The 19173-nt window shown below is 40.2% G+C and overlaps 1 protein-coding gene across 2 annotated transcripts in view; it reads left to right on the forward strand.

Moving 5' to 3' along the window:
- TBL1X (transducin beta like 1 X-linked) overlaps positions 1 to 19173 on the forward strand; it is a 201529-nt gene that overhangs the window by 34436 nt on the left and 147920 nt on the right. The gene's annotated exons all lie outside the window — the stretch shown is intronic.

Raw genomic sequence — 19173 nt, forward strand, 5'->3', positions numbered from 1 at the left:
CAGTCTAATACTATTTTATGTGCTCCTGTGGATCTTCTTCCCCTGTGTATTTAAGGAGAGAAGGAAGCCTAACCCCAGCTAACCCAGGACTAGGTAAGGGAATGGAAGAAACACAGATAGTGATCGCGGTGTTTTCATCCCTCCAGTCCTGCCCTGCTTGTAAGCTAGTGGATTTTAGAAACATAACTGATTACTCTAAAAGGCTGGGGAGTTGTGTGTGAGTGCCTCCCTCCTTTGGTTGGGATAATTGGGAATTGCCAGCCATTCTGGGTGAGAGGGGGAATAACTGGAGCCCATTCTGCAGTTGCTAATTCTCAGTTAGCTCTACAGTCCTTAGCAATTTGGCTTAGCTATAGGAGAGGGGCAAGAGGTGGTCTGTCCTCAGTTTGTGATTTCACATTACCTGCTGTCACTGTAGGCTGGTACCGAAAGGAGCGTCCTTCTAGATGTCTTCTTGATGACTTTAACATGCAAGCCCTGGTGATCATGCAGAACTATGGAGAGTTGGATTAAAAGAGCTGTTACAACAGAAAGTTATTCAGTGTGTGCGTGAGAGGGAGTAGTTTTCTGTTAGACTGATTGATCTGCCTCGCACTTCTCTCCTTCCCCGCTCCCCTGCACTGCAGCCATGGGGTCATGGGCTCTGAGGCAAGTGAGGAAGAGCCGAGCAACCAGGAGAGCAACTGGGGTTGAGTCAGTGATGGAAATCTCTGGTTAACTGAATTAGATGCAGAGTGAAAATCTCTTGCTTTTCAGTTCTTAAACCCCATAGCTGCATCTTTTCTCTGTTTGCTCTGTATTTTCCTTTATGTTTGAGGTAGTCAGTTAACTTACTGAAATAGATTTGAGGTACCCAGAACAGTCTGGATTTTAAAGCATTTGTTCAGCTCCAGCTTTGGGATTTTGTAATAGTTTGGGTTTGGGCTGTTAGCTGGAAACGTACTCTCCAGTGTATTTCCAAATATTTTCACCTGAGTGACTCATTTTAGGTTAGGCAGCCTTCCTCTTCTGCTCCTCAGCCTTCGTCTCTGTCCTACACAGTGGACTTTCCCTGGGAACTGTAGGGTGGTGACATAGGTGTCTGCCCACAGCTCTCTGGGTGACCTCACCGGCAGCTCCTCGGCTCCCTTGGTTGGATCCCTTTCTCTTGCAGAAAGCCACAAGACAGGACGATGGAAAGGCCCAGTCACTCTCCCTCCGAGCTCCCAAGGCAAAAGGCTGGGCTACATGTCTAATAGGTCTCACTAGTAATGATGCTTCAAATCTATTATTTATTTTTCTAGGAACTTTTAAGTAAAGTCGGCTCTTGAGTATTTGGTATACTGTATTAGCCTGAATTTTGTCTAATATGGAAGTTCTGTATTGTTGCCGAACGTGCTGTGAATACTTAAAACTTTGTTTATTCCTTTTGCGTTTCAGTGTGTTAGGGAGGGTGGGAAGACGCAAGCTCATAATTCTACATAATGTTTTTAAGCAGCTTTTATTTCTTGTTCTTTGAAGTATGTATCTGAGAGAATGAAAAGTACTTTATTTTTTCTGCAAGCTATTTTAAATGATTAGCCAGTAGTTGTTTGTGTACACATACACACGCACAAATGCACACATATACATTTATGTGCAGATACGTGTACATGCATGCATACACACACATACAAACAAATATATATAAGCACCCTAGACCAAACTCTTTAAGAAATTGGTTTTCTTCTGTATTCTCTTCCTGATTCACTTTCTAAAAAGTAGTAGCCTCAAAGGTTTTAATGCAATTGTATCAATTTTCTGCGTTCTCATAAAATACAGTATTTGCCTGAGTGTTAAGGTATCAGCCTGCCCCATTTCCTCTTCACAGAAGTGTTCTTCACACCTACAGCGTTCTTCTGTTTTTCATACCAGAAATATTTGCATCAGTATTAAAACTTTGCCAAGTCACTGCTGACCCATTTTTCTATAACGCTTTATTTACGGTGTGGTTCTCTCTTTTGAGATAGAATGTCAGCATGTATACTGGATGGGTTAATTTATTTGGAGAAAGTCATGATATTACTTAAAGAAAGGATAGGCCATCAGCTGAGAATACAGTTTAACGTAATCCCTACCTGTTATGATTATTCTGGAAGTAATTTGTAGCTTGTTGTAATGAAAGCAGTATGTCAAACTGAATTAAACATTATCTCTGGTATAGGGAGGAATTTCACCACATAAAAATCTTAGCACACGGTGGGTTGTTTTTTTTGTTCTGAGACTGAATGAAATATTGCAATAATCAGAAGGCTGTTGCTTCAAATAATAAGTTGAGGTAGTTGGGGAGGAGTGCATTAACTCTTTATGTGACACATTCATGTTTCCATATATCTGCTAATGCTATTGCACAGTGTTTGGCCTTTTAAATATTTGATAAATAATACTTATGTTCAGTGCTGCTTTACATCACCTGATCATACTGCAGCCAGCTGTGTGCAAAGAAATTAATAAATGGGTCTTCCACCTGAAGGATAGTTGAAGAAACTGTCCAATATAGAGGTACTTGTTTTGGTCTGGCGGATCGCACAGATTACATAGTGCTGTCTTAATTAGTCCCTCTGGTATGCTGAAATGCAGAGTTTGTGGTACCTCATTGCTTTAGACAAAATTGTGGTGTTTAGGAGGAAGTAGAAAATGATGAATGTATACTCTTCTTTTTTAATCACATCAGGTGTATCAACATAAGCGTTGGATTTTTACGTTTTTTTTGCATGCGTTGATTGTTTTCCCCTTTTGCGGACTAATTGTTAACGGGCCTTTCTTAAATTGCCTTCTCGTCATCTTCCTTGATCATCAGACGGTATTGAGAGAGACTGTTTTAGATGTTTAATCTTTTATGTCTTCGTCCTTAGGCATTATAGGGCATTATTGAATGACAAAGTGACTTACAAGCTGGTAGCCACGGTGTTGTATTCCTTGTGATGGTTAAGCATACTACAAGAGAGACCTTTTTTGAATTAGCATAATTTGTTGGTAACTTCCTTGCTTTGTTAATTTTTGCCTTCTTGCTCTCCAAGTCATAGAGGAATAATTAGTTATACTTCATGTGTGAGAGGCAGTGAGGACTGGCCAATGTGTGCGCTACAATCTGTGAAGGCTTAGGGAGAAAAGTGGTGGCTGGAGAATGGTTGATTTCAGTGGTCTTCAGAGACTGGAGAAATGCCTCTTTGGCAACCACTAGCAGCAGCAACTGTCCAAGATTCTCTGAACTTGTTGCTCTCCTGAGAAGAAAGAAAGAAAGTGCAACAGGCTCACAAATCATTTAATTAACAATCAGTTTGTGTATTACTCCTGATTGACTTAGCGCTTCTGACACAGAAAATATTGCCCTTATTTGATAAGGCAGGAGTACCTTATTTTGAGCTATAGGAAAACTATACTGTCATTCCTTGCTAGAAAGTAAGTTTATGTTCACAGCAAATACTGCATTTGCTCATTGTATGTTACGTAAGGTCTCCTTTGAACTTGATATGTGTGATATTTCACTGGAATATTGTTATTTTTCAGAATGCACTATCTGGCAATGCAAATAATATCAGTTCTCAAAATCTCAGTTTATAGGAACATAGTATTTTCTGAAATACCCTATTTTAAAAATGATGATGAAGTGGTGACACAAATCAATAAAGCTAGGGGATTTTCAAAGCGGAGACAAGTCTGAAACATCTCTTCTTCAGCCTTCCTGTTGTGCACTGGTACTAGCTTCTGCTCAAGCCTTAGTTTTAGTGTCAGTTCTAATTCTTCTGAATTTATCTGACAGATTTACCTCTCTCAACCACAGAATTTGTATGCCATCTCATACTTGAGTTTCTGATGTCTGTATTTAACTGATTTGTTTCCTATCTGCCTAGCCCATCTTTTCATTTTTGGTAAAAAGGATTTATCTTGTTTTTATGATTAAATGGAAGGAGTTGCTAAGGAATCAGATCGGGATCCTTTATTACATTTTAACATTGTTCCTTGGAAACCTGATTCTATCTTGCAAATTAGAGTATCATCTTGAAGGTAATAAATCCTGCATAGTTTGTTAAATATCCCATTTTTTACTTCTAGATTCTTACTGAAGCAGAGTGGTATTATTCCAAACTTTGCTGAGTGTGAAGTGTTCTGCTGTTGCTTTGTATGTTCACTAGAACTAAGCATTTGCCATGCTAGGACAGAAATATTTTGTCTCAAAGACTTTACATTCAGAGTATGATTTCATAACTGTCAGTTAAATAATGGCTTTTTATTAATGTTATTTAAATATTTATCATCTCTCAAAAAACAAACAGTTGTGGAAAAGCAAGGAAAATACTTTCTAGACAAATTAAAATCCGTATCTGTTAAGCCTCTGTTTATCTTGTGTTTTCAGCTATATGGCTGATACCTATTTTTTATTTGATGGGCTATACAATTCACTTTTGTGTTTGATACATTGAAAATGTGCAGCATAAACATATATTTTTTTACTGCTGGTAATTGGATTAGAGTTTTGCCAGTAATAGTTGCTTCTAAGAGTTTATGGTATAGATCAATATGCATTTATGAAATTTTAATTGTTTTTTTCTGACTGGGAAGTGTTCAGAGCCTGTACGTATGCTTTCTCCTCCTGTCCTGGCTTCTGAATACAAAACAGCTTTACTCATGTGAGCAGCCTTCATTAATAAAGAGTTCTTTTGACAGTCTCTGCTAAGAGATGTTTCTTGACATTTCTCAATGTGTACTAGCCCCTACTACAAGAGAGATATGGACATGCTGGAACGTGTCCAGAGAAGGGCCACGAGGATGATCAGAGAGCTGGAGCACCTCTCCTATGAGGACAGGCTGAGAGAGTTGGGGTTGTTCAGTCTGGAGAAAAGAAGGCTCCGAGGAGACCTTATAGTGGCCTACCAGTATCTTCAGGGGGCCTACAAGAAAGCTGGTGAGGGACTTCTTAGGATGTCAGGTAATGGTAGGACTAGAGGGAATGGATTAAAACTAGAGATGGGACGATACAAGCTGGATGTGAGGAAGAAGTTCTTCATCATGAGGGTGGTGAGGCACTGGAACAGGTTGCCCAGAGAGGTGGTGGATGCCCCATCCCTGGAAGTTTTTAAGGCCAGGCTTGTTGGGGCTTTGAGCAGCCTGATCTAGCGGGAGGTGTCCCTGCCCATGGCAGGGGGGTTGGAACGAGATGATCTTTAAGGTTCCTTCCAACCCTAACAATTCTGTGATTCGATGAATATTTTTCTCCGGTGAAGCTCTTGCTGCTACTGACAGTGAGACACTGAAGTGGAGACAGTGCAGAGAGCTCATTGACCTAATATTAGATGCTTTTGGACAGAATCCATTTTCAGTCATCTCTAATGAAAACCTTGAAAATAAGGTGGTGGTGGTGGGGTTGTTGTTGTTTGGGTTTTTTTCCCCCCAAAAAACCCACCCTGCCCCACCCAACCCCAGTTTCAGATTTTGGCTTCTTATCATTAGTAATGATGCAACTAATCAGTTTAGGAAAGTATATGATGCGGTTGCCTCTGACAGGAGAAATTGAATTCAGTGACCAAAGAGGACCATTTCTCGAGCAAATCAAATGTACTTTAGTGATGCTTACTTGAAATTTAGGTTTGTGTCAGAAGCTAAAAACTCTGGGCAGGAGTAATCATTCCTGTTGGCAAGGAACAGGAAATCAAGGTGATGAACTAAAAGAGATGATTAAGAAGTTAGACCCCCCAAAAGGTATGTATTTAGGGAGGAAACAGGAGTGAAAATGTGAGTAAACAGAGCACGCAAGCATGGACTATAAAGGAAAGAAATTCCTGCAATAAGACAATGGACCCAGGAGTATTTCCAAGCCATGAGGTGGTAGCCAGCTATCTCCTGACCTGTATTAGACGGGAACTAAGCAGGCACCAGCTCTTTCACCTTGATTACCACAGCAAGGAAATTCTAGTGAAAGTGCTGGAGCTTTTGTGAGCACAGTTGTCGCCCAGTGTTGATGACAAGCACCTTCTGCTGCTCGCTGACAGAGGTATGGGAATACTTAACCTAACTTCTCCCTCCGGAGCTGTAGAGAGATCATGAGCTAGGGCAGGCTTTGGCACAGCAATTGCTGTTTAGCTGCTTGCGGTCGATGCTATGGGTTGTCGGCTCAAAGCGGGAGTTACTTGTGATGTAGGAACAGTGTCATCACTTCAGAATAAACAAAACATCCCCATGCTGGGCCAGCACTAGCAAAGTGAAAATCAGAGAAGTACAAAGCAACAAGTAAATGGAGAATTATTTTTGCTCCACTGAGGGAGCCTCTGTACACAAGCAAACTTCCAGCAGTTACTGAAAACAGATTTGACAGCAGTATTTTTTACAATTAAATCAGAACTTCTCAGTGTCATGTAATGAAAGTGGAGATTAAAGTTGGGAGACATGCTATTTCTTCACTTGTTCAGCTTCCTAAAAAGAAATGTGGCTTTATTACCTTTATTTTTTAATGTAAAATTCAGTATTTTGAATACAGATTTCCAAATTAATAGTAGTTCATAATGTGCATATTTTTTTTAAAGTATTCCTTTGTCTCTAATCTCCCCTTTAAAATGAGTGTGATTGATGTAAGGTGCTTTCTTGCCTCTGAGGCAGGATCTGCTCCTAGCTGGAGCAGCAGATGTACCACATGGAGAGCTGGGACTCTGGGCTGCAAACTCTTGTGTAGTTTCTTTAGTAACCGTAACTCATAGCAGCCAAAGGTTTACTCTAATTTATACCTCTAGGATATGTTTCTTAGGTAGCGCAACATAGTGAAAGATTGGTGGCCCAGGGGAGCTCTGCCCTGGCTTCCACATATTCCTGTCCGTGCTGCTGCGGAATAGCCATGGTAGAAGAAGGCTGCCTTGTCAGTTTTGGTCAAGGTGAGCGTTCCCAGGCTTTAACAGAGTTCTCTTGCAGATAGAGGAGTTTTCAGCTCCCTACTTGCCTTAGAAATCTGTCCATTATCTATTATTTGAACTCCATGTCGGGATCAGGTTATATTTTAGTTTCTGCCCTGAAGGGCGAGCAATTTCCGTATCCCTGCTTCACTTTAGTATCATGTGTATATATTGTAGGCTCTCGCCATTCTGAAATTTTGTGCTGTTGGTCCATCAAGAGTTGCTAATTAGAGAAGATTGGTGGAAAAACCTCATGTGTGTGTTTCAATTTCCAAGATTCTCTGAACCCCTGGCATATAATTTATTACCGAAACAATTGAGAGCCTGCACTCAAAATGATGGGATAATACTATACTGCCTAGCTCGTACTAGGAAAAGAGGAAGCAAAGGATTAAATGACTGGAAGAGGAAAACTTATCTCCTCTCTTTCTCCACCATGGCTTGTTGTGGTTTATTTTTATGTTAAGGTCAAGAAAATTACTCTTTTATAGACAATACCTAGCTGCTTCTTGTAATCTATAGCGCATGGGATGGCTAAATATAGGAATGCACATGCAATATTTATGTTGCTGTGAGACAGAGATATGCTCTTAACTCAGCCTGATCTGAAAATAAAAGCTTCAGTGACAGAATAGCTCTTTTGGTCAGAATCACTATTGCTTTTTTAAAGTCTGTAGTCATTATGCTGCAGCCATAGTATTAACGATGTTTACAGGTACCCCATTGTTTCCCTTTCGATTTGGGATTGAACTTGTCCCATATAAACACATGCTGTGTTTTGATAAGCAATGGTGCTGAAATATATAAACCAGTGCTCATTGCATATATAATGTTCAAAATCTCACTCCTTTTTCTGTGAGGTTGCCTTTCTTAGTGTGCTGGTTTTGTCTGGGGTAGAGTTAATTTTCTTCATAGTAGCTAGTAGGGGGCTGTGTTTTTTATTTGTGCTGGAAACACTGTTGATCATTCAGGGATGTTTTAGTTATTGCTGAGCAGTGCTTACACAGCCTCAAGGCCTAGGCTGGGGGTGCACAAGAAGTTGGGACGGGACACAGCTGGGACAGCTGACCCCAACTGACCAAAGGGCTATTCCATACCATATGACATCATGCTCAGCATATAAAGCTGGGTGGAAAGTTGGCCGAGGGGCTGCTGCTCAGGGAGTGCCTGGACATTGGTTGGTTGGTGATGAGCAGTTGTTTTTTGTTTGCATTACTTGTCTTTTGTGTTATTATTTCTCTCTCTTTTTTTTTTAATTTTCCTTTTCGTTATTATTATTTCAATTATTAAGCTGTTCATATCTCAACACACGAGTTTTCTCACTTTTACTCTTCCAATTCTTTCCCCCCCATCCTGCTTGGGGGGGGTGTGAGCAAGTGGCTGTGTGGGGTTTGGTTGCTGGCTGGGCTTAAACTATGACAGTCTTTTTTGGCATGCAACATGGGGTTTGAAGGTTTTGAGATAACAACAGATTGACCAGAGCATATTAGAAGGGATTTATATCTGTTAACAGTTGCAAGTCACGATATTGATTCATCTGTTCTCTATATTAGTTTATCTGATCTGCACCATATTCCCATATTCTTTTTTTTTTTTTTTTGTCTGTATCTGATAAAGATTGGTGTTGGCTTTTTCAGTTTGCTGTGCTCCGTAGTGATTAGTGATGTTTTACCTGGGAGATTTCTTATTAAAACACTGACCTTGAACTTAATCTGGTATTTGTGCTCTGTACTGAAGCTATTGCTATACTTTGGGTACCATCTCATGGATACAATTAACAGTTATACTTCTTCCTCTGAAAGGTTTTTTATGGAGGAAATACAGAATGGCACCTTCACTACATTCTTCTGTGATGTTTTCTCCTTTGTTATAATAACTTATCAGCATCTTGAACATCCTTGAGTAGTTAAAATAATTCTATTGGTATTTCTTAGAAACATTGCTTTGGTTTTGTCTGAGGTTAACAAGCAATTTAGGAATAGAACCTGGGCTCTGCGAGACTGTGGTAATGGGTAGCATGGTATGTGGGAGAATATGCGCAGGTATCTAGACAACTTCTCACCTCCAATGGTCTGGAATTTCACTCCTGAACAACGACAGGATCCTGATTAAGTGATAGAATGTTTGAAAAAAAAAAAATAATGCTGTGGCTATTCCAAAGAGGCACAACTTACCACACTGTGGTGGGCCTTGGCCAGTATCTGCCAAACACTGCTTGATATTATGCAGCACCCTCAGGGAGAAGAGAGGGAAAACAAACCAACAGACACCGTGGCTCAACCAGACACTGTATCAGTCGCCCCTATAACTAAAAGGGAACAATGAAAACGGAAGTCAGCTCATTTATTAAGGGATGAAGAAGCTTCTCCTAAGAGAGAGCAGGAGAAAGAATCAGATGGGGCACCTTATTTTGCAGCAGACCAATCACAAGAACAGGAGGAAGAGACTGAAATCGTAAATGAGACAGAAACCACCCGATCCCTATCCCAAAGTGAGTTGCGAGATATGTGAAAAGATTTTAGCTGTCAACCAGGTGAGTTATTTCTCAGCTGGTTACTCTGATGCTGGGATATTGGAGCCGGCAGTCAGGACTTAGAGGGTAAGGAAGCCCAGCAGCTAGGATCCCTTGCTAAGGATAAGGCCATTGACAAAGGGATTGGGAAAAGGCAGGAGTCCTTAGTCTTTGGCGGCGACTCCTTTCAAGTGCGAAGGACAGGTATCCCTTCGAGGAAGAACTTGCAAATTCCTGAAGCAAATGGACCAACGTTCAGGGAGATATCCAGTATCTGAGGGAATTAGCCATGTTAGAGGTGATCTAACAACCAGGCATCCAAAGACCTAGATGAAATCCAGTGCACGTGGTCCATGTGGCAGAAGTTTGTATGAAATGCACTGATGTCATACACCCACACCCTGGCAATAAGGAACTCAACAGACACGGTCGCGCCAACTATAGATGAACTGGACAGCAATAAGGAGCTGGGCAGACACGGACACACCAACTATAGATGAACGGGACAGGTAACTCTGAAAATACAAAGATAATCTCTCTCCCTCCATGTGAGCCTGTGCCTCAGCTGTGGACAGACTGACCCAAAAAATGTTCGAGCAAGCCAAGAAAGGTATGTCTTTCTCATGCACTCCAACCAACACCTCAGCTATTAAGGGTCAGCCTTTTTTGATCAAGGGAAAGGGTACCAGTGGCACACACCATGTGCAACCCTGTGGTTGTTCCTGTGTGACCAGGGGGAGGACATGAGGAAGTGGGATGGTGAACCTACCTAGAGACTAGGAGCTTGGGTCCAGGAACTTAAAGGAAAAACAACAAAACAAACAAAAAACCCCCAAACAACAAGAACAAACAAACAAACACAACAACAAAAAACATCCATCCAGTAAAATTACTGCTCCAGTGTCTGTTGGGCAGAGTAGAAGGGCTGATCGTACTTTTGACCCTGATGAAGGGAATTCTGTTTTGCAGTTAGAAAAACCAAGTAATGAAGACTCTGATCAGGAATAAGGGGGTCCTGCCTTCAGCGGGACAACCGGGTTTTCTGGACTATGTGGATTCAATGGCCTGGCACATCAGCCCATGGGAGTATAAAGTCCTATCAGGCACCAGTGCACAGTATACTCTAATACCATCAGTTTACAAAGGGGCAGAATCCGTCACTATTTCTGGAGTGATGGGAGGATCCCAAGAACCATCTGTGTTGGAGGCTGAGGTAAGCCTAACTGGGAATGAGCAGCAAAAGCATCTTATTGTGACTGGTCCAGAGGCTCCATATATCCTTGGCATAGACTACCTTAGGAGAAGGTACTTCAAAGACCCAAAAGGGTACCGGAGGGCTTTTGGTATAGCTGCCTTGAGTACAGGGAATATTAAACAGCTGACTAGCTTGCTTGGTCTCTCAGAGGATCTGTCTATGGCAGGGTTGCTGTGGGTTAAAGAACAGCAGGTTCCAATTCCAATGACAGTGCACTGATGACAGTATCGCTCCAGTCGAGACTCCCTGGTTCCCATCCATAAGTTGATCCAGTGACTGAAGAGTCAAGGAGTGATCAGTAAGATTCGTTCACCGTTTAATAGTCCCTTGTAGCAAAAATCTAATGGAGAGTGGAGGCTAACAGTGGACTATCGAGGCTTGAACGAAGTCACACAATCACTGAGTGCTGCTGTTCCAGGCACGTTTGAACTCCAATATGAATTGGAGTCGAAGGCAACAACTGATACAGCTGACCCCAACTGACCAAAGGGCTATTCCATACCATGTGACATCATGCTCAGCATATAAAGCTGGGGGGAAAGTTGGACGAGGTGCTGCTGCTCAGGGAGTGCCTGGACATTGATTGGTTGGTGATGAGCAGTTGTTTTTTGTTTGCATTACTTGCCTTTCTTGGGTTTTATTTCTCTCTCTTTTTGTTATTTTCCTTTCCATTACAATGTATTTCAATTATTAAACTGTTCTTATCTCAACCTATGAGTTTTCTCACTTTTACCCTCCCGATTCTCTTCCCCCCGATCCTGCTCGGGGAAAGTGAGTGAGCGGCTGTGTGGTATTTAGTTGTCAGCTGGCGTTAAACCACGACATTTAGTAAACTGTTGATTCTTAATTCATGACCAATGACTGAATCTGCATTTTCTCTCCAAATACTCTCCCGGGCTGTACTTCTGTTGTTCTAATAAGTAATGAGTGGCAAACAGTGTCTTGCAGGGCTCTACCACTTGCTGTCAGAGTAGGTCACTGGAGAAAATGTGGCTCTTTGCGAAGAGTATCCTCTTTAAATGGGGGCCACAGTAGGAAAAGGTGAAACCTGAAGTCAGTGGAGTTCTGCAGCAGGTCTAGAGAGGGATTTAGCTGACATAGGCTTGATGCAATACTGATGAAAACATGTGGAAAGCTGATCATCGGAGGTCACGGGCAGTTCTCCATTTGTACTTGCCCAGTAAGACTTTAACCACAATCCCTGCACTCTTTGAGGTGAAGGAGATCCCTTTGTTACTTTGAAAGTGATTATAGTTGCAACTATAATGTCACATGGTAATACCATCACTTTAATAAGGGTGTTTCTTTGGTTTGCTTTTTGCAGGCGCAGTTAGGGTCACTGCTTGTGTGTTGCACACAAGTCAACGCACCCGTTTTTTCCTTCAAACTGGAGAGGGTCAACATGACTGTTAGACTGCAGATATTTTGATGAGAGCTGTTTTGACAAGATGCAAAAATACTTTCTGCAAAGGATAAAATAGCTGAAGGTAGAAAAAAACCCCCCTAATTTCCTTGGGACTTAATAGGATAGAAATTTTAAACCCTTAATTAAAATCTCTATCTTGGTCTGTTTCTAAGCATCTTGCTTACTTCCTCTTTTCTCTGTGTCTTTGAGAGCAGGAAACTTAAAAGATGGGAATCCAAAGCTGAAAAAAATCTATTATAAATAATGCACTAAAAATAGTAAAATGTTTATAAAGAAGTAATTTTAATGGAAAAAACATCGTATCATTGGTAATTGCTTTTTCTTCAATAAGTTTCCCTTGAAAAATTTCAGTGTTCTTCGTGTGTTGAAATGAGTGTGGGTATCCTGCAGTGAAGCAATTTGGAGTAGTGTCTTTCTGCTTTCTCTTTTTCCTAATTTGCCTTTCCTGATCTCAACATAATTTACCCACAAACAATACACTGACTTGTTTTTTTTACTGGTTGTTGCTACTACATTAGTATTCTAACAGACTCAATATCTGAGATTGGGTGGAATTGACTGAGAGGAGCATCTAGCCAGTAGTCACTACTGCAGGAGATGCTTGAGGGAAATTGGAAATCTCTCCTTTTTAAAGGTCTTCTGTGTGTAGGTATCTTAAGCTATTTACCAATGTTTTCAGTGAACTTAGTACCTGTAAGAGGGGCTTTGATGTTAATTGCACTGAATTGTAGCTCTTTCAGATGGCATGGGTTGTTTTATTGTTATATTGATGTTTAAGATAGTTGTGATGCGTGTGGACTGCTGTAAGCATGCTTGGACCATCAGGAAGGCATAGAGGTCCTGAAGTAAATAATTGGTATCTTGCATCCTTATTCTGTTGCTCTAACTAGATAACGTAACTCTTTCTGGACAGTATTTTTTTGAATAGATGTTTGACCCGTATGTCAGGTGACCGCAAACCAAAAACCTAATCCTGCAAACACCAAAGCATGTGTGAAACTTGCTCAGATAAGCATTTTTACTGACATGGAGATTGCTAAAATGAATAGGGACTCATTTGCATGTAGTAAGAAATCTATGAGTGTGGAATCACTGGCTCTCAGAAGTATGAAGCTGTCTGACAATTATGCTTTAAAATATGTTTTATCTTTATATAAAGAAATACTTCATGAGAAGGCACTCCCATGTGCCTTATCAGAAACAATAAGAATTCTCCAGTGTGTTTCTTTTCAAAGCCTTTCAGAAGTCTTACTATGCAGAGTATGCCTCTTCTTGTGTCTGGACTAATTTTCAGAGGTCTTGACTGGGCTGTTTAGTCTGACATGCACCACAGGAGTCTATTAAATAAAATATACTAAAATTCCTATGAAATTATCCTTTTTTTTAATTTTATTTCTTCATCAGTAGTTCCTACATGAGTAATATAAAACTGTATTTTAAAAATGTTTATTCTTCCTCACTGATACTTTCTGATTTTCATTAGATTAGCTTAGTTTAATACTCTGTCTCTCAAAAAATACTGCACCATTTGGCTGGAACTGTATCAGCAGGTATTTAGGTCCAACCAATTCATTTTAAGAGTTACTTAGTTTCTAAGTAATGCAAATATTTCTACTGATCTTTCAACAAAGCTGTAACTTTGTATCTCAGCATCCAACTCTGTGTGTTAAATAGCAGGTACTCAAATCTGTGGAAACTTCCCTGTACTTTCAGTCTGTTTCCCTATACTCAGCTGTAATGTGTTCCAAAGAGGCTAGATGTAGAGGTTCGCCATGGTTTGGGTTCAAACTCTGAATATGGGCAACGTTGCCAAATGTCATCTGTCATATTAATTTAATTGCTAATACTGAATATTTTCGCTGGGATGTCATGAATGTCCTAAAAAGGATGGGAGACCTAGTTTATAGTCCACTGCTCAGTGTGGACTGAGTGGCCAGCTGATTACTCTGTATGGAGAACTTCAGTGGGTATGTGTGGCATGAGTAGTTTTAGGAAATCTTAATTGCGTATGCTGTTGCTTTGATGCAAAATGCAAGACAGGAGACCGAAGGAAGTAATTCTGGTTTTGTGTGTTTTGCTTTTGATCTTCTGAACAAATCTAAATTTACTGTAAATTGATCAAAGTTAGGAAACTGAAGCCAAAATTATCATTGAAGTGATGCCTGTAGCAAACCTAGTAAAATAACACTTGTAAAATTTTTGAGTGCTCCTCCTGTAGTTTCTTGCTTCCTTTTTATGGCCATTAACTAACTACACTGTATTGTTTCTGGTTGCAGGTTATTATCCTACCTGACATTTGCATATGTTAAGTCCTTATCCTGTGTCATACCTATACTTTCTTTCACATCATACACATACATGCATGCTGTGTTCAGAAAATACATTAGTTGAAAGATACTCTTCACTGTTCATTAGAAAGGAGCGTGCTGTAGATAAACACACATTTAGGAGCTTTAGATTCCCTGAATTTGAAGGGAGTTAGGCTCTTTAACATAGGCGCAGGCTCTGTGATGGGCCTATGCTTTATTTTTTTTCTTACTCTCATAATTTTGATATATAAGATTATAAAGATTAAAAGGTAAAGTTGTGAGGTCGGTCAGAAGGTATGAGTGGGACTTGGTGTCTAGAAGTGGAAGCACTGGTGATAATTGGATAACTGAATCTGTTCAAGTGTGTTGTGACTTAAAAAAAACCCTGTTTCTTTCATGCTAACATCAAAAACAAACAGTGCTCAGATACAGATAATTCAGTATTCTTGAGACATTAATTGAAAGATCAAGCACCATAAGGCAGCAATGCAAAACTTCCTTGATTTAGTCTCGTAACTGTGTGTCATCTCTGGCCAGTAAGTGTAGTTTACTGTAAATTACTTTAATTCTTGTCCTTCCTGATAACACCGTACCACATTTTCAATTTGAAACATTGCCTGCTCATTTTTGCTTGCAAACTGCAATGTTTCTTTTACCAACTATACATACAAATATTTAAGTATGCATTTGTATACATGCAAACTGTATGCCTTATTTGCAAATGTATCTTGGCATATGTATTTTCCAACTAGGAATGTGAGTGGATTTTATTGGTAGGACTTTACGAGAGGTACATACATTTGTATTCAAATAAAAGTAATTTTTGAAAACTTTCTGAAATCATGCTGGGTTTCTGCATGGAGATTTCATATTAGAAATAAAAAACACACTTCTGTTTTACCAGATTTATGGACTCAGAAATTTTAATATGTAAATACTATTTATGTAGATCCCATCAGGAGATAGTTGTCCTGGTTTTCAGATTACTTACTTTTTGTCAGAATAAGTCAAATGTGGACTCAGTCAAGACTGTGTGTATTTTATATTCTGTGTGTCATAGACCAAGAACCTAACCAGAATTGTGCCTGATACTTATCTGCAATTTCAGTGAAGCATAACCTTTCCATTACCAAAAACAAAAGGGCCAAATTGATATATTCCCATCTAGCCAATGAGCGCATGTGGCACAGAGGACAGAAAACCATCTTTACAGCCTGAGGCAAATTGTGCTACTGCCGATTAATAAAATGATGGGTGTTACTTACTGCAGCTTCATGTGAGATGGGTCGTCATCACGTTTGTCATAACTGGCTCTATGATGGCTTCTGCATCCCTTCAGTTGTAAAGTAAAAGACGTGCGCTTAAGCCACCGTGGAGTTATTTTTTCCCCGCCGCTGGGCAGTTAGCTAACTGTGAAGAATATCTACCCCTCGTAACTGACTCAGCTCAGCTGACCAGCGGTAACATGCCAAGTCACGTCAATTCAGTGGTTTCTGGTCCATACCTTCCCTCTGTGATGCATGAAAGTGCTCTGAAAACATAAACATCTAGGTGGTGTATATATATTTCATCTGTAGAATTGATGTAGTGAGTTATATTAGTCTACAATTGCTATGAGGTAGTGCTGGAGACTTTGCACAGATACACTTTTTCATTTTAGTGCAGCACTGTTACTAACATTGACTTTTACACCACAAGGTACTAGCAGAAGTCATCCCATCTGCCTTAGATATTTGTGAGCTTTTTCTCTTAGCAGTAATACGTTCATCTGTGGAGCATAGCTCACACTACAGATCTAAATGGGAAATGGTTAAGGTATACACATGATAATGGGCGAAAAAGAGAAACCAAGTTCAAGTATAACTAGGATATTTATTTTCTGAGAAGAAGTAGTAGCGTGTTGCTTAACTAGAATGCTTGTTGTATTTACAGAAAAGAGGACAGTGCTGGTTCTGCTAGTTGCTTGGAAGAAAAAGTACTTTTTTGGAATGCGACTGCAAAACATGCATGGCATTTCTGAGGCAATTAAGAGATCCTGAGCTTTAAGGGAAAGTAATTCATGTTCTGTCTAGTTCTAGTAATGTTCGTGTTCTGGGCGAACATTTCACAAAGATAGGTTTTTATTAGTAGCATTAGGAGTACTTGATTGTGGTTGTGAAATTAATACTATGATATGAGTAGCTACAACACGCTACCTTGTGCAGGAACTGCCAAGCTGTTTGCTTGGTACCAGTCAGCTCCTTTGTCCATCATTATTCCTTGAATTTGTGCTCCTGCATCTTTAATTCTTTTGTCTTTGTATTGTGAGCTGTCACTTTTATTATACTCTGAATTTCAGAACAAGAGCAGCATTCAAATTACAAATTCAGAATCCTGAAAATCTTTTTCAGCAGAATATATCAGTGTAGACACAAGCTTTGGTAGAAGTGATTATAGTTCAGCAGCGTTTGCTCTGGCAACAACGAGCAAGTACGTGTGGGAGGAGGTGGCTGAACACCTAGAGGCTTGTCTAGATGGGATGACCACAAAAAGGCACTTTCAGTGCCAGCTGAGGACATGACGATGAGAGCAATCAGTGGGGAGGCCACCCCCATGTCAAAGTGGGTGGAGGTTTGGCCTTTCTGGGTATCTTCTGCGCGGCTCCTCATCAGGCTAATGCAATTATGTGGTAGAGGAGAGAATCGGCCACCTATAACCATCCATTTAGAAATGGCTTTTGGGTGCAGGCACAGGCATTTGGCATAGAGTAACAGGAGTACCCTTGTTACTGTGCACTAGTTCATTTGTTTGCTGCTAGTGTTTGGAGGTGTATATTTAGGGTTAAGAATCAGAAAGTCTCAGTTGCTAATTCAGCTCTGAGAGCCCCCAGTGTCTGGTCTCAGGCAGGTCACGCTAGTCTTTATCTCAATATGCAAATATTTAAAATGAGAAGAACATCTGTTAACATCATAGGATGTTGTGTAGATGATTTAATGGTTGTAGCAGTCTGAATTAGGTAAAGTGCTGTGATAATGCCACTAAGATGGCTCTAAGCCACCAGTATGATGCAGCTGTGAAAAAGGCTAATGTGCTTCTACGATGCATTAGACATATTTTTGTAGAGAGAGGGAGAAATGCTAATAGCATTTCACAAAGCCTTCCTGAGACCTCATTTGGAGTATTGTGTCTGATGCTCTTCCCTTGCAGTGAACAGGAAGATGGACTTAAATTGGAACAGGTGCAAAGACAGACTACTAGGCTGATCAGAGTTGCAAAGTATTTATCTTTCAAAGAGCGAATTAGAAAGCTTTTGTCATTTAGTGTAGTCAGTGCCAGTTAGAAGGGATAAAGTTATTCTTTGTAAATAAATTATGGATAAACGTCACCAACAAAGAACTGTTTCAGTTGACGTATAACCAATTTTGCTGTATTGATATTATAAATTGGTTCTGAATGAATTTATACAAACTATAAGAACTTTCCTCACCATTTCTTCTGAACAGGACACTGGGGCAAAGAACCTGAACAGTTTTAAGCCCGAGTTTAGTAAGCTGCACGGCAGATTTAATTCTGGAATGACTGTAGAAAGTTAAGTTGCGAGACAAGTCTTTGGATTTGAAGTATTGAGGTCTCCAAGGGGCCTGAAGGGAGACTGAAACTGTTTGTTTTCATTATATTTATTTGGCACTAACAATGTGCTTCAGCGTTTCCAGTGGTTGCTTGTGGATAAGAAGTATATTTTTTCTGCTCTTCTCCCAGACCCTTTAATAACAACTTATTTTACTTGTCCTGTGTTCTCCCCGCCATCTTCTCATGTTCACCATGGAACCATTGCAAGATCTGGGATCAGGAATGAATCGTTCCCCCTTGGGAAATACGGGATAAAATAGATATTTTAATCCCTTTTTATTGTGTTGTGCATGGTCCGCTTCCTGTGATTGTTTATGAGAAGTTGTTACTTGGCAATTGTTAAAAAAAATATGCAGCTATTGCAAAGCCATAGGATATAGACAGTGCCCTCAAGCTCCATCTCTCTCTCTCTAATTATAGCCTTTCCTATAGCTATTTGGCCTTTTGAAGGGTATTGAGAAGCATTTTGTGGTGTTTAGGGCACACTGAGTGGATATACTATGGAAACTTCACAACTGAATATTCATCACATCACATGGTTACCTGCGGTTGCACGTCTATCCCGAAGGGACCATCCTGTGTGTCTGAACTATGCTGAGGCACACATTGAAATACCGTGTTGGTGATCCAGACGAGGTATTGCATTCTTTCTGCTACTCAGGCTTTGCTGTTTGGTGCGGAGAAGTTTTTCTGTTGTGTTGTTTGAAAAATAGATGTGTTTGTCTTCTTTGTGCGCCAGAAGGTTTGTTCTTAGTAAGCGCTGCCTTGCATTTTGGTTATCCCTCTGCCTTTGCATTTGCAGCATTTCTGTGAGAAAGTGGACTTCCAGGGAAATCAGCATATCGTTAAAGACCTCAGATTGAAAGGGGAAGTATGGAAGGAAAATGAGATGTGAAATTCTTTCACAGGCTCTAACTTTGGTATTGAATTAAGTAACCAGAATGTGGGCAGGAAGTAGAGGATGATAAAGAGCAGCACTTCCATTAGGTTGTCTTGTTTTTCAGAAAGCTGTGCAGCCTGTGAGATGGGTAGTGTTTATAACACATTCATGGCATAGCTGCTTCCTGGTAAGTGTGCAACAGGAAGAAGTGTTGTTCTTAAATTAGTAAGTGAAAAAGCAGCTGGTAAAGGATGGGCTACAGCTTTCTAGATTTAATTCTGGA

Source organism: Rissa tridactyla, chromosome 1 (assembly GCF_028500815.1).
Source record: "Rissa tridactyla isolate bRisTri1 chromosome 1, bRisTri1.patW.cur.20221130, whole genome shotgun sequence".
Lineage (NCBI taxonomy): Eukaryota > Metazoa > Chordata > Aves > Charadriiformes > Laridae > Rissa > Rissa tridactyla.